The sequence below is a fragment of the Mus pahari genome, chromosome 3, assembly GCF_900095145.1.
Source record: "Mus pahari chromosome 3, PAHARI_EIJ_v1.1, whole genome shotgun sequence".
NCBI lineage: Eukaryota > Metazoa > Chordata > Mammalia > Rodentia > Muridae > Mus > Mus pahari.
The window spans coordinates 19,423,621-19,435,149 of record NC_034592.1 but is presented as its reverse complement, the minus strand read 5'-3'; the positions used below and the strand labels follow the sequence as shown (position 1 = coordinate 19,435,149).

General features: G+C 52.3%; 1 protein-coding gene across 4 annotated transcripts in view; it reads right to left on the bottom strand.

Annotated features, from left to right (window-relative positions):
* Window positions 1–10,044, bottom strand: part of Prrc2b (proline rich coiled-coil 2B) — a 76,460-nt gene extending 66,416 nt beyond the window's left edge. For all 4 annotated transcript variants that reach the window (XM_021191948.2, XM_029537061.1, XM_029537062.1 and 1 more), the window contains exon 1: window positions 9,986–10,044. The gene's annotated coding sequence lies outside the window, so the exon portion shown is untranslated. The remainder of the gene's footprint in view (window positions 1–9,985) is intronic.
* Between the last annotated feature and the right edge of the window lie 1,485 nt (window positions 10,045–11,529).

The window sequence follows — 11,529 nt, the reverse complement described above, 5'->3', positions numbered from 1 at the left end:
AAAGGAAGGAAGGAAGGAAGGAAGGAAGGAAGGAAGGAAGGAAGGAAAGAAAGAAAGAAAGAAAGAAAGAAAGAAAGAAAGAAAGAAAGAAAGATAGATAGATAGATCACAGCCAGGGATGGGGAGCCTGCTTAGCAGTTTCGAACAGTGGCTTATTTTGCAGAGGACCTAGGTTCCATTCCCAGCACCCACAAGGCAGCTAACAACTTTCTGTAACGCCATCCCCAGGAAAAATCTAGCACCCTCTTCTGGCCTTCTTGGGTACTGCATGCATGTGGTGCACACATGCAGGCAAGATAGAGTCATACACATAAAACAAAAATATTAAAAAAAAAAAAATCACAGAACACACCTTTAATCCCAAATTGGGGACGCAGAGGCAAGTCTGGTCTATAGAGAGAGTTCCAGGCCACACAGAGAAACCCTATCTCGAAAAACCACAAATTAAAAAAAAAAAAAAATTTAAAAAAAAAAAAATCACAGCATATACCCAGACATTTATCACACAAACAGACCTGCCATCACACCTGTCTGCCTATAAAATCTTATCCAACCAGACCACATCTCAGCAACTTGGTCCACCTTGTCCTGTCCCACCCCCCTCCCACCTTGAATGTCAGCATCAAATGGTGAGCCCTGACATCTCAGGAGAGTAGAACTCATCAGCTAATTAAATCTATTCTTTGTTCCCAGTGAACTTGGCCAGCCCAGCACCATGATTCATCCAGAATGTGCAGAGAGCACAGTGGGTTCGTCCCAAGGGAAGCACATCCCACAGGTCTTTTACATGAAGGCAGGCAGAAGCACGCTGGGTGTCACAGGCTCAGAGTTCTTGTAGCTAGAGCAGCCCTGCCCGGGACTGTTCTCAGGACAGAAGTCCTCTGGGTGAAAGGGGGGGATGGCTTTCATCTGCTGCTCCCCTTGCTATGTGAGGCTTTAGATTTTTGTAACAGGTTTGGATGTTCACTGATGCCTTGCTTTGGGGGTATCTCAGTGAAGTAAATAAATGCAGAACCGTACCATATACCATTGCTGATTGACCAAGTCCCCCACCCTGCACCAGTATGTCCAGGCATGTGTCAATGCACACGGCAGTGCAATATGACAACTGGCAACATGAGACAGGCTGCATCCATACTGATCAGCTAAAGAAACGGAGTCTCCAGGAACTAAGAGATCATGTGTTCAGTCCTACAGCAGGCAGATGAGCGGGCTAAGAGAGTTTCTCATTACTGGAAACCGCATGAGAACTGTGGCCAGCTAGCTGCAGAGCCTCTGCACAGACTGAGTCCCCACCTGCCTTCACTCCTTCCCCCAGAGGAAAGGCTCCTAGAGGGGCACCAGCCAGCGACCAACACCCGCACTGGCTGGAAAAGATGGCAGTGGAGTTCTTGGAGGTGGGAATGGCGGAAAGAGCCCAGGGCACCTGCTTCCCAATAAAGCCAATTCGGGTTGAGAGGTCAGGGCTGCCAGAGGAAAAGGCAGGGCTGCTGGATCCTGGTCTGCAGCTGAGTTTAGAAGCCTCAGCATCCAGTAAACAAATGAGTCCCAAGTGTACAGCCTGCCTACTCCAAACCCCTAGGCCCTCCTTGAGTGCTGGGTTCAGGGCCATTAATAGCTCTCCTGTTTATTGAGAGCCCGCTTGCCTTGTGCCAGGTACCTTATAAAGGTTTAAGTACATGACCTTCCAAACCTCCTCCCTTCTATGAAGGCCTAGTGCAGCTACAGCATTCTGCAAGCAAGCAGAACAGAGTAAGATTAAAAATAACTGGCCCCAGGTCACCGGCTCGTGTTAGAACCCATGGACTTGAAAGCAGTGGCCCCCAAAGCAGGTCACCCCAGAGGGCAGCAGGTGGGGTTGCGGCCATGCCTCTCCTCCAATAAACTCCCAGGTTTAAGTTCACAGAAACAACACGCAGGGACGACCATGGCGCCGAACTAAAGGCCAACCTACACAACACTAGACCCTGACTCAGAAGAAGAAGGTATTTTTAAAAAGTGGGGCCAGCGAGATAGCTCAGCAAGTAAAGGTACTTGCAGCCAAACCTGACAACTCAGGTTCAATCCCTGGACCCTACCTGGGAGGAAGGAACAACTCCCTTAAGTTGTCATCTAACCACACATGCACAGTGGTGTGCATGCCTACACACACACACACACACACACACAACAGGAGTTGGGGGGAATCTAGTCAACAGGAGATCTGAAGGAGGCTCAGCATAAAAACATTCCACTGGCGACTGTACACCACCAAAGGGCCCCCAGAGAACTCCAAAGGGACGCCGGCTCTGACCTGCCTGCACCAGGAGCCAGGAAGAAAAGGCCAGAGTTAACATCAGGGTTATCTCAAACTGGCCCTGTGTCCCACTACACCCTGCGGGTCCTCACCTGACACACCAGAGCAGCTTCTGCCATGGCCCTGCACACAGACCAGCAGGTCACAACCTCTCACCTCAGTGCAAAGGGCCTCACAAGGGAGAACAGCCCCTCACACCTCCATCAAACACAAAGAGCTGCATGAAGGAAAAGGTCCTTAACAAAAGGCCGCTCAAGCAGCAGCAGCTGCAATGACCCTCTACGCACCACACCACGCACCACACCACGGGCACACTCCCTCACTATGGAGCCATGGCTGGCCTGGAACTCAGAGATTCCCCCTGCCTCTCCAACACTGGTGTCAAAGGTGGGAGCTACAATGCCTGATGATGTAACCCAGGTTAGCTCTGAATGGCAATCCTCCTGCCTCCACTTCCCAAGTACCAAGATTACACTGTGCGCTACCATCTTCGTCCCACTTTTCTTCATTATATGTTTTACAACTTGTAAATAAAGTTTTTTTAAAACAATTTTTACTTTTGCCTGCTGAGTGCTGAGAAGGCTCATGCCACTATGCCTGTTAATACGTACATTAAGCTGGGCATGGTGGCTCATGCCTTTAATCCCAGCACTCAGGAGGTGGAGGGAGGTGGACCTTTGTGAGCTAAAGGTTACCTGTATATAAAGCCAGTCCCAGGCCAGCCAGTGAAACCTTTAAAAATAATAATAATAATAAGTCTACTGGGAATATCTGGGCCATGGGACTGAGCTATTTTTAGATGACTGAGCTATTTTGTTTTGTTTTCTATACATTTGTACATTTTTTAAAAACTAGTAAGCATAATGTCTAAAATATTAAGAATATATCTGTTTCTATTATTAAGGAGAAACCCTTAGTATGTTTGAAACGCACCTTTTGATATGGACAGGTGACTCCATTGTTGAATTGTTTGTTTTTCAATGTTGGACCCAAAATCCAAGACCTTGTGTGCTCTGCTTCTAAACTGCACCCCAGGCCCTCAGCTGCACTCTGGCTCCCCCCATGCCCCCACCCCCAGCGCCCCCAGTCTGTTTTCTGAAACAGCCTTTCCTTAAGCCCTTTAAGCCTACATTTACTACTATACTGAGTCTGGTAGGATAAACACAGCCAAATGTAAACAGTGCTTCCCGCCGGGAGGCCAGTGGGGGCACACTTGTACTCCTCTTTGTGCATCCCCTTTGCCTTCTTGTGTGTAAACCGGTATTGTATATATACATATGTACTTTTTAAATTAATTTGCCAGAAAAATAAACACCAGAAAATGTCGCATTGTGTCTCAAAACCACCCCCTGCTCTCCCTAATGACTCCTAAACACTGAGCACATTCAGTCCCCCAGACAGGTCACCCCGGCAGGAGCGGCCTAGCCCCTCCCAGACAGGCCTGTATTTTCTGTCCTTGTGGGAACAGAGCTGTTCTTTAAGCCCTGGACTGTCTGTAAACACCACCTGCCCAAAAGGGCTCTGGAGAACACAAAGGAACCTGGGTAAGGGCGCTGGCCACAGCCCCTTCTTCCATCCCTTCCTTCATTTGTACAAAAGCATGACCCAAGGCATGCTGGGAAGTTGGGTACTTACAGAATGTCCACATTCAAAAGGGCCTCAGTAGCCTGAAAAGCATGGGCTCTCTCCAGGGATCTGTAGTTTCTGATTTCAATGTAAAACCCGTTTTCATCACCCCAGGCCTCGGTGCACTGTTTCCAAGTGGGTGCTTATTTCAATTCTGCCACAAACGCCAGAGCACCACTCCCGATTTCCCAGGCTGAATGAAGCTGACGCTGGTGGCCTCTTGTGAGACCCTCTTACACAACTCTAGAGTGGTGCATCCCTCTTACAGGGGACCCTGGGAGCACACTCACACGGGAGTAAACAAGTCCCACAGATTCAAAACAGATGTGCTTACAAGCTGTCATCTACAGATGGATGGATGGACGGACGGATGAAGAAAATGTAGTACATATGTGTGCAAAACAGTGTGTGCACGTGTGCTGGGGAGTGGGACAGGCCCGCCACCTCTTGTATGTGGAGGTCAGGGGACAAGTACTGAGGCTTGGTTCTCTCCTGCCTTACCTGGATTTCGAGCACTGAACTCAGGCCATCAGGCTGGCACTGTCACGTGGCTTGCACCTTTACCTGCCGAGCCAGCCACTCGCTCGCCATGTTTGTTTTTAAGATAAGATCTGGCTCTGCAGACCAGACTATCCCCAAATTCCTGCCTCAGCCTCAGGAAGTTCTGGAGCCTACCACAGCACGGAATGAGCATGCTAAATAAAGCAAGCTAGTAACAACCCGATGAACGGAGGGTGATCCTGCTTATACAAGGGACCCAGAACAGTCAAATTCACAGGAAGCCAACAGCGGCGGGTGGCTGCCTGCGGCTGGGAGAAGACTCAATCTCTTACGGATGGCTGCGGTTCGGGAGGACTGTGGCTGGTAATGAGTGTGTGCTCCTGTGACTAGACCTCACGCCACTGAACTGGACACTTACAAATGACACATTTTAACACAATAGGGGTCAGGGAGATGGTTCTGTGTGTAAAGTACCTGCTGCACAAACCTGAGACCCAGAGTTCAAACGCCCAGTACCCCACAAAGGTCAGGTGGGCGGGCATTCTGCAATCCAGTGCACCTAGAGTGGCCAGAGCAGTGGGTGCTGGGTTCAGGTGAGACCAGGTCTCATTTGAGGGGAAGAAAGAGTGATCCGGAAGACATGAAATTGAACCTCAAACCTCCAGAAGCACGCAGGCACACACTCACATGTGCACGTACACTGTACACAGACACACAAACATTCAAGCAAAAGGTATTTTTAAAACTTTATTTACAAATTGTAAATGAGTAATGAAGAAAAGCAGAAGCAAATGCCAGCACACACTGTGATCTTGGTCCATGGGAAGTGGAGGCAGGATGGCCACGGAAAAGCCAGCCTGCGTTACACAGCCAAATCCTCGGCCCACTTTTATCACCAGCACTCAGGAGGCAGAAACGGGCAGATCTCTGTGAGCTTGAGGCCGGCCTGGCCTACAAAGTGGATAGCAGGCCCCATGTAAGGTTACAAAGAGAGATTCTGTCTCAAAGAGACACCACCATCCACCCTCTGGCTGGGGCGGTGGCTCACACCTTTGATCTGCACACATCAAAAAAAGAAGTGATGACAGGTTGGGACATTCCCCCCAAAGCCTCTCTTAGGAAGTGCTTCCTGCCGGTGACCCATACCCCGCTATTTCCAGAAGGATTGAGACAAACGCCTTGTCTACACTCAATCTAGCATGTGATGAAGACCTTGAACCAGGGTCTGGGGAGATAGAGAAACATTCAAACCAGTTATTTTCTTTGCTCCTAGCAGACACACCAGGCTAATTCCAGCTCCAATGCGTTCAACACCCTTCTGGCACTGCAGCTCCATGCCCACACATGCACACAGATAAACATCAAAATAATAAAAATAAACCTTAAAAAAAAAAATAAAAAATATCCTGACCCAGACAGAACCACCCAGAACCCGGTGGCTCATGACGGAAGCCATTTCATGTTCATCATGAAAGAGGAAGGGGACTGAAAACTTGAGAAGAGCTCAACGTGGTGGCGAGCAGCTTTAACGCCAGCACGCGGGAGGCAGAGGCAGATGGACCTCTGTTCGAGGCTAGAGCTGGTCTACAGAGCGAGTTCCAGGACAGCCAGGACTGCCCAGAAAAACCCTGTCTCAAAAGAGAAGACTTCAAAAAAAAAAAAAAAAAAAACCAGAATAGATCTCACAGCCTTCAACCTTAGGAAAGCCACTGCAGGAAGGAAGATAGCCAGAGATAAACACCACGACAGAAAAGTCTCAGGAGGGGAAAAACGGGTAACAACAACTGAAATGCCTAGCAAACTGCAAGATGAAATAAATCAGCAGATACATGAAACACAACATTCACAGGAGAAACCAAGCTGTCAGCTGTGCACAGTGCATGTGTGTAGAATGTTGCAGTCGCGAAGACGCCAGGACACTCACGGCAATTCTCTGTTAGCGGGTGGGGTAGGTGAATTGTATCTGTATGTTCTTAGTAATCCTTGTGTTTTCTAATGTTTTTTATTGGCTTCTCCCAGAGTCAAAGAGGAAGAAGCCAATGGTCGGAGAGAAGGGAGAAAGGACCTGGGGGGGGGGGGGGGGGGGGAGAAGGAGGGGGGGGGGGGGGGGGGGGGGGGGGGGGAGGAGACAGACAGACGGGCACAAAGGCAAACATGCCCCTGGAGGTGGACTTCACCCTTCATAGCCACCTCCTACCACCATGAGAAGCCCCACACACCAGCATCTCTACAGAATCCATGAAGTTCTGGAAAGATTATAACAGAAGGGGGAAAACTACAACGGAAAACGAAGCTCAATCAAGTAAGTCACCGAGGCAAACCCTTCCGGAGCACAGATTTCCCACAGGCCCGCCTATGTAAACAACAGGGTCACCTGTGGTGAGGCCCAGGTCTGCCTGCTCCCAGGTGACCATGCCAAAGGGGCCCTATGAAACCTAAAGGCTCGTGGTAAACAACGTCCCCGGCTCCAGGAGGCTAACCACCTATCTCTCCCCACTGCTTCCAGCACCACTAGCCCTTTGTGGCCCCATCCCAACGTTCCCAAGTCTATCCAAACCCAATTAGTAATAATAATAAATAAAAATAATAATGACTGAAGGCTGAGGGTTGGCTCAGTAGTAAGGGTGACTGCGGCCAAGCCTGACAACCTGAGTTTGATCCTGAGGAACCACGGGATAGAAAGCTAGAGCCAACTCCCACAGGTTGCCCTGGGACCACCACTGGAGGACTATGGGACACAAGCAGAAACACACACAATAAATGTAATCGACTATAATTCAAAAGAAGTCTTAAACTCACTTAGTCCTGCCTTTGTATACAACACTCGTTTCAAAAGCAAACAAAACAAGGCTCACAGCACAGAGTCCAACAGATGTCTGCTGGAAATATTCTTTCTTTTCTTCTTTTTTTTTAAGAGAAAAAAAAAAAAAACTGTACTGTTTTAAGACCTGTTCCGGCCAGGTCCTATTAATACCTGCTGGCCTGTAACTTGATCTGAACATTTGACAGCAGAGGAGCCTCATTATGGAATTTAGAAATGTGTGCACTGGACCTCCCAGCCTATTCTGGTTTGAAATAGAAACTAACCCCGAAATGATCAATCTTAAACGCTGGAACAAAGGGAGATGGAACCAACCCACAGCCTTTAGCTGGGAGCTGGTACTCCGTGTGAGGCAAAGTGGGGGGGGGGGAGCTTTAAAAGACAATAAAATAATCTTTCTGAGAAAAAGAAACGGGGCGGGGGTGGGAGAGGAGAGTCGAAATTCAAACAGGATGGAGGGTGGCTGAGCAAAGCCAAGGCTCAGGAACCAGTTCTGACCGGCCATTCCAGAAACTCCACTCTCCTAGGGCTTCAGACTCTCAAGTGCCCAGGGATTTCCCCTTCCTCACCCTCTCCTTCCCACGGAAGAGTGGGAAGGACCAGAGCAGGCCCCACACGAGCAGCGGCCTCCAGGAATTAAAATCCTGGGGCCAGGGACAGTAGACTTCAACCTTCCCTAATCCACCAGCCACAGGCAGGCCAGGACCAGACTGGCAAGGGAGGTCAGCCAGCCAGGATGAGCCAAATGGCAAGCGTATAAAAGGCCCTGGAGGGAACATGGAAGCACCTTAAATTCAGCAAATGATTAAGGCAAATGAAGCGACACACACACACACACACACACACCTCCCTCCCAGACTGCAAGTCACTGTCTATCCAACTGGACACCAGCAAGTTAATCAGGCCTCTCCAAAAGGAAAGCCAGGCCTCCGGCATCACACAGAGTGAGACCAGTATCTGTCTCCCCATTCATTATCTGAAACCCTTCCATGGTCTCCCATTAGCAGCAGAATCTGGCTGAGCTCCCCTGGACCTTTAAGCCAGCCCAGAAACAATTTGCTGGTCACAACATTTTCAGGGGGTCCCCAATTCCACAAGCCACAACAGGAGGAAAAGTCAGGAATTAAAAGGAACAAGTAAAACCAAAGAACCTGAGAGAATGTACACATCTACCACCTTCCCAGGACAGAAACGCTCTGCTGGGAACCTTACCTGAGGCTCCCACGAGATACAGCACAAGTCTTATTATTCCCATTTTATAGATGCAGGAGCTGGGGCTCAGGGACTAGGGCCAAGTCACTCAAGAGGACCCGAACATGGCTCCAAGAGGCACACTTGCCTGAACAAGCTGAAGGCTCCCCAAACAATTATTTGCCCATCCCCAAGGAGGGCAGTTCCCTTCCAAAGTCAAGACTCCCTAGTGCCTGTCTCTTCTATTTATCCTGTACAATTTCGGTGGGCTGGAAGAGAGCTACAAACGCCGCCCGTGCCTCCTCCCCACAGAGACCCAGCACTGACCAAAGTACCTAAGAATGTGGGTATTTTGTTGGGTTTTCACCATGTAGCCCAGGCTAGCCTGGAACTTCCAGCAGTCCTACATCCCCCAATGTTTTGAATCCCTTCTCCAATGCTGCCACTTCAAGCCAGCACCTGTGGCATGCCCCAGCATGGATGACACCACAAGTGGCCAGCCTTCTGTCTTAGGTTGACAGCACAGGGTAACTACAGAGCACCGACGGCAGGCCAAGTCATGCCTCCCTGCCTGTGACGGCTGAGGAGTCCCTCGGTGGCAGCAAGCATCCCAGTCCACTGCCTGTACCCCTCAGGTCCCAGCTTGCACCACGACGGTGCAGACATTACGATACAAAGCAAGGCCCTGCGGTTGTACTGCTGAGAAAGGGCGCTGAGGCTTCAGACAGACGGCCTGAAAACCCAAGTAAGATATGCAATGCAAACAGACAACACACCGAAACACACGCTAACCTTTCCAGGAAAGGAAAACCGTAGGTGAAATTGAACTATCCTGCAAAAGACAGCTTTATAAAGGTTTCTCCCAGGCAGCCATTTAGCAAATGACACTCCGGAGAGCATCGGCGCCCCCCTTCTCCCACTTCCTTCAAGCTCACCATTGCCTGGGGAAGGGGGGCGACACCTATTCTCGCCTAACAGTGGGCTTCGTCTCCCCACGATATTTTACAAAGAAGAAAGGAAGGCAGCAGCATCCACTTTTATGCAGGCAGATCCTCTCCAGAGAGGCCCACCATCTATCTCAATAGGTCTGCATTTCTCTCTTAAAAGGTAGACGAAGAAAAAAAAAAACGAAAATCAACCTGGCAGGCCCCAAGCAGCGACATCCTGTTTATTATTAAACATTTTTAGCAGCGGCTCCGGGTGCCGTGAAAACACCACCCCGCTTCCCGCAGCCGAACCCACCCGAACCGGGGCGGCGCTCGGCCTGCGGTTCCGGGCGGCCTCGGGGTCCCGCGTCCCCCGCCCCGGCCGACGAGGCCGCCGTCCCCGGGCGCAGGAGAGCCCTCGGGCTCGATCCCGACCGCGAGCCTTGCCCGGCCCCGCCCGGCCCGCCGTCCTCCCGCCCTGGCCGCGAAGACACAACAATGGCGAGCTGGGAAGCGCCGAGCAGGCCGCCCAGGCCGCAGCCCCGCGCCCGCCGCAGCGCACCGCCGCGGAGACAAAGCGCAACCCCGGCCCCGGTCCCGGCCCCGGCCCCGGCCCCAGCCCACCTGGTCTGCGTCCGCGCGCGACGGGCCCGGGCGATGGCGGTCGGGCGGCGGCCGGGCGCGGGGGCGGCGGATGGCGGCGGATTGCGCGGCGGCGGCGCGGGGCTCGGCGCTCTGCGCTCCTGCCTCTGCCTCCTCCTCCTCCTCCCGCTCCTCGGCGCTCGCTGGAGCCTCGGCGCTGTGGCTCGCCGCCGCCTCCCGCCCGCGCTCGGCTCCCCGCCCCCCGCCGCCGCCGCCTCCGCCTCCGCGCCGCCCCCGCCCGCCGCCCGCACGGTGGCCCGCGCAGCGCCCCCTGCTGCGCCGCCCCTGTCCCGGGAGGGAGGGCGGGGGAGAGGAGGAGGGAGAGCGCGGGGAGCGAGCTGGGCCGCGGTGCGGAGGGGCTGCGGAACAGAGGGACCTAGATGGAGAGGAGGCTCGGCTGGAGAGGGGACGCGGTGGAGAGGGACCTTGATGGACAAGGGGCTTACTTGGAGAGGAGGCCGAGGTGGAGAAGGGGCCTAAATGGAAAGACCTTGATGGAGAAGGGGCCTAGGTGGAGAGGGACCTTGATGGAGAAGGGGCCTAGGTGGAGAGGGACCTTGATGGAGAAGGGACCTAGGTGGAGAGGGACCTTGATGGAGAAGGGACCTTGGTGGAGAGAGACCTTGATGGAGAAGGGACCTTGGTGGAGAGGAACCTTGATGGAGAAGAGGCCTAGGTGGAGAGGGACCTGGAGAAGGAGGAAGCCCTGGTGCAAAGGGGCTGCAATGGAGAGGCCGGCTCAAATGGAGAAAAAGTAAAGGAACTGGGGGTAGAGGGAGATCCCAGTGGCAAGACACATGGATGGAGATGGGTCCCAAATCAGAGGGCTCTTCGTGAAGAGAGGCTCCTGGCGAAGAGGAACCTTATCCGGGAGTGGATCAGGGTGAAGACCACCCCCACTGTGGAGAGGGCCTCATCCATGGGTGGGGAAGGGGCTCTTGTAAGAAGCCGAGATAGACTGGAAGGGGACCCCAGGGAGAGCTCTGGACTGAGAGTGCAAAGGGGTGCGGAGAATGAGGAGGATTCAGCACCCTAAAAGGCAGGGGATACAGACCTGAGTGTGAGGGAGGACTCAGAAGAGGGACTGAACCTGGATCCTGCCCCCCCCCCCCCAGCTGCAGAGCCTCTTGACAGACAGACCTCCTGACAGCCTGGCAGCCCTGACCTGCTAGAACGTGTCTCAAGGAACTGGGGGGAGAGGGGGACCCCAGGGTCAAGATACATGCCGGAAACACGCAGAAGTGGCCCGTTGCACCATTCCACAGCAAGGTCTCCCTTCCATAACAGGTGCACAGTATGCACACTTCACCCCCTTTGTTTTTAAAGATGACAGAACCCACCCCACTTGGGTGTGTATTCGTGTGAATGCAAAACAAAAGGTCTGGGAGAGAGAATAACTACCTTCAAGGTTACCTGTACAGTGCTAGGTTCAGGGAGTTCTCCTTATTTATTCCAGATACCCTAGCAAATGTGTGTGTGTGTGTGTGTGTGTGTGTGTGTGTGTGTGTGTGTGTGTGTGTGTGTGT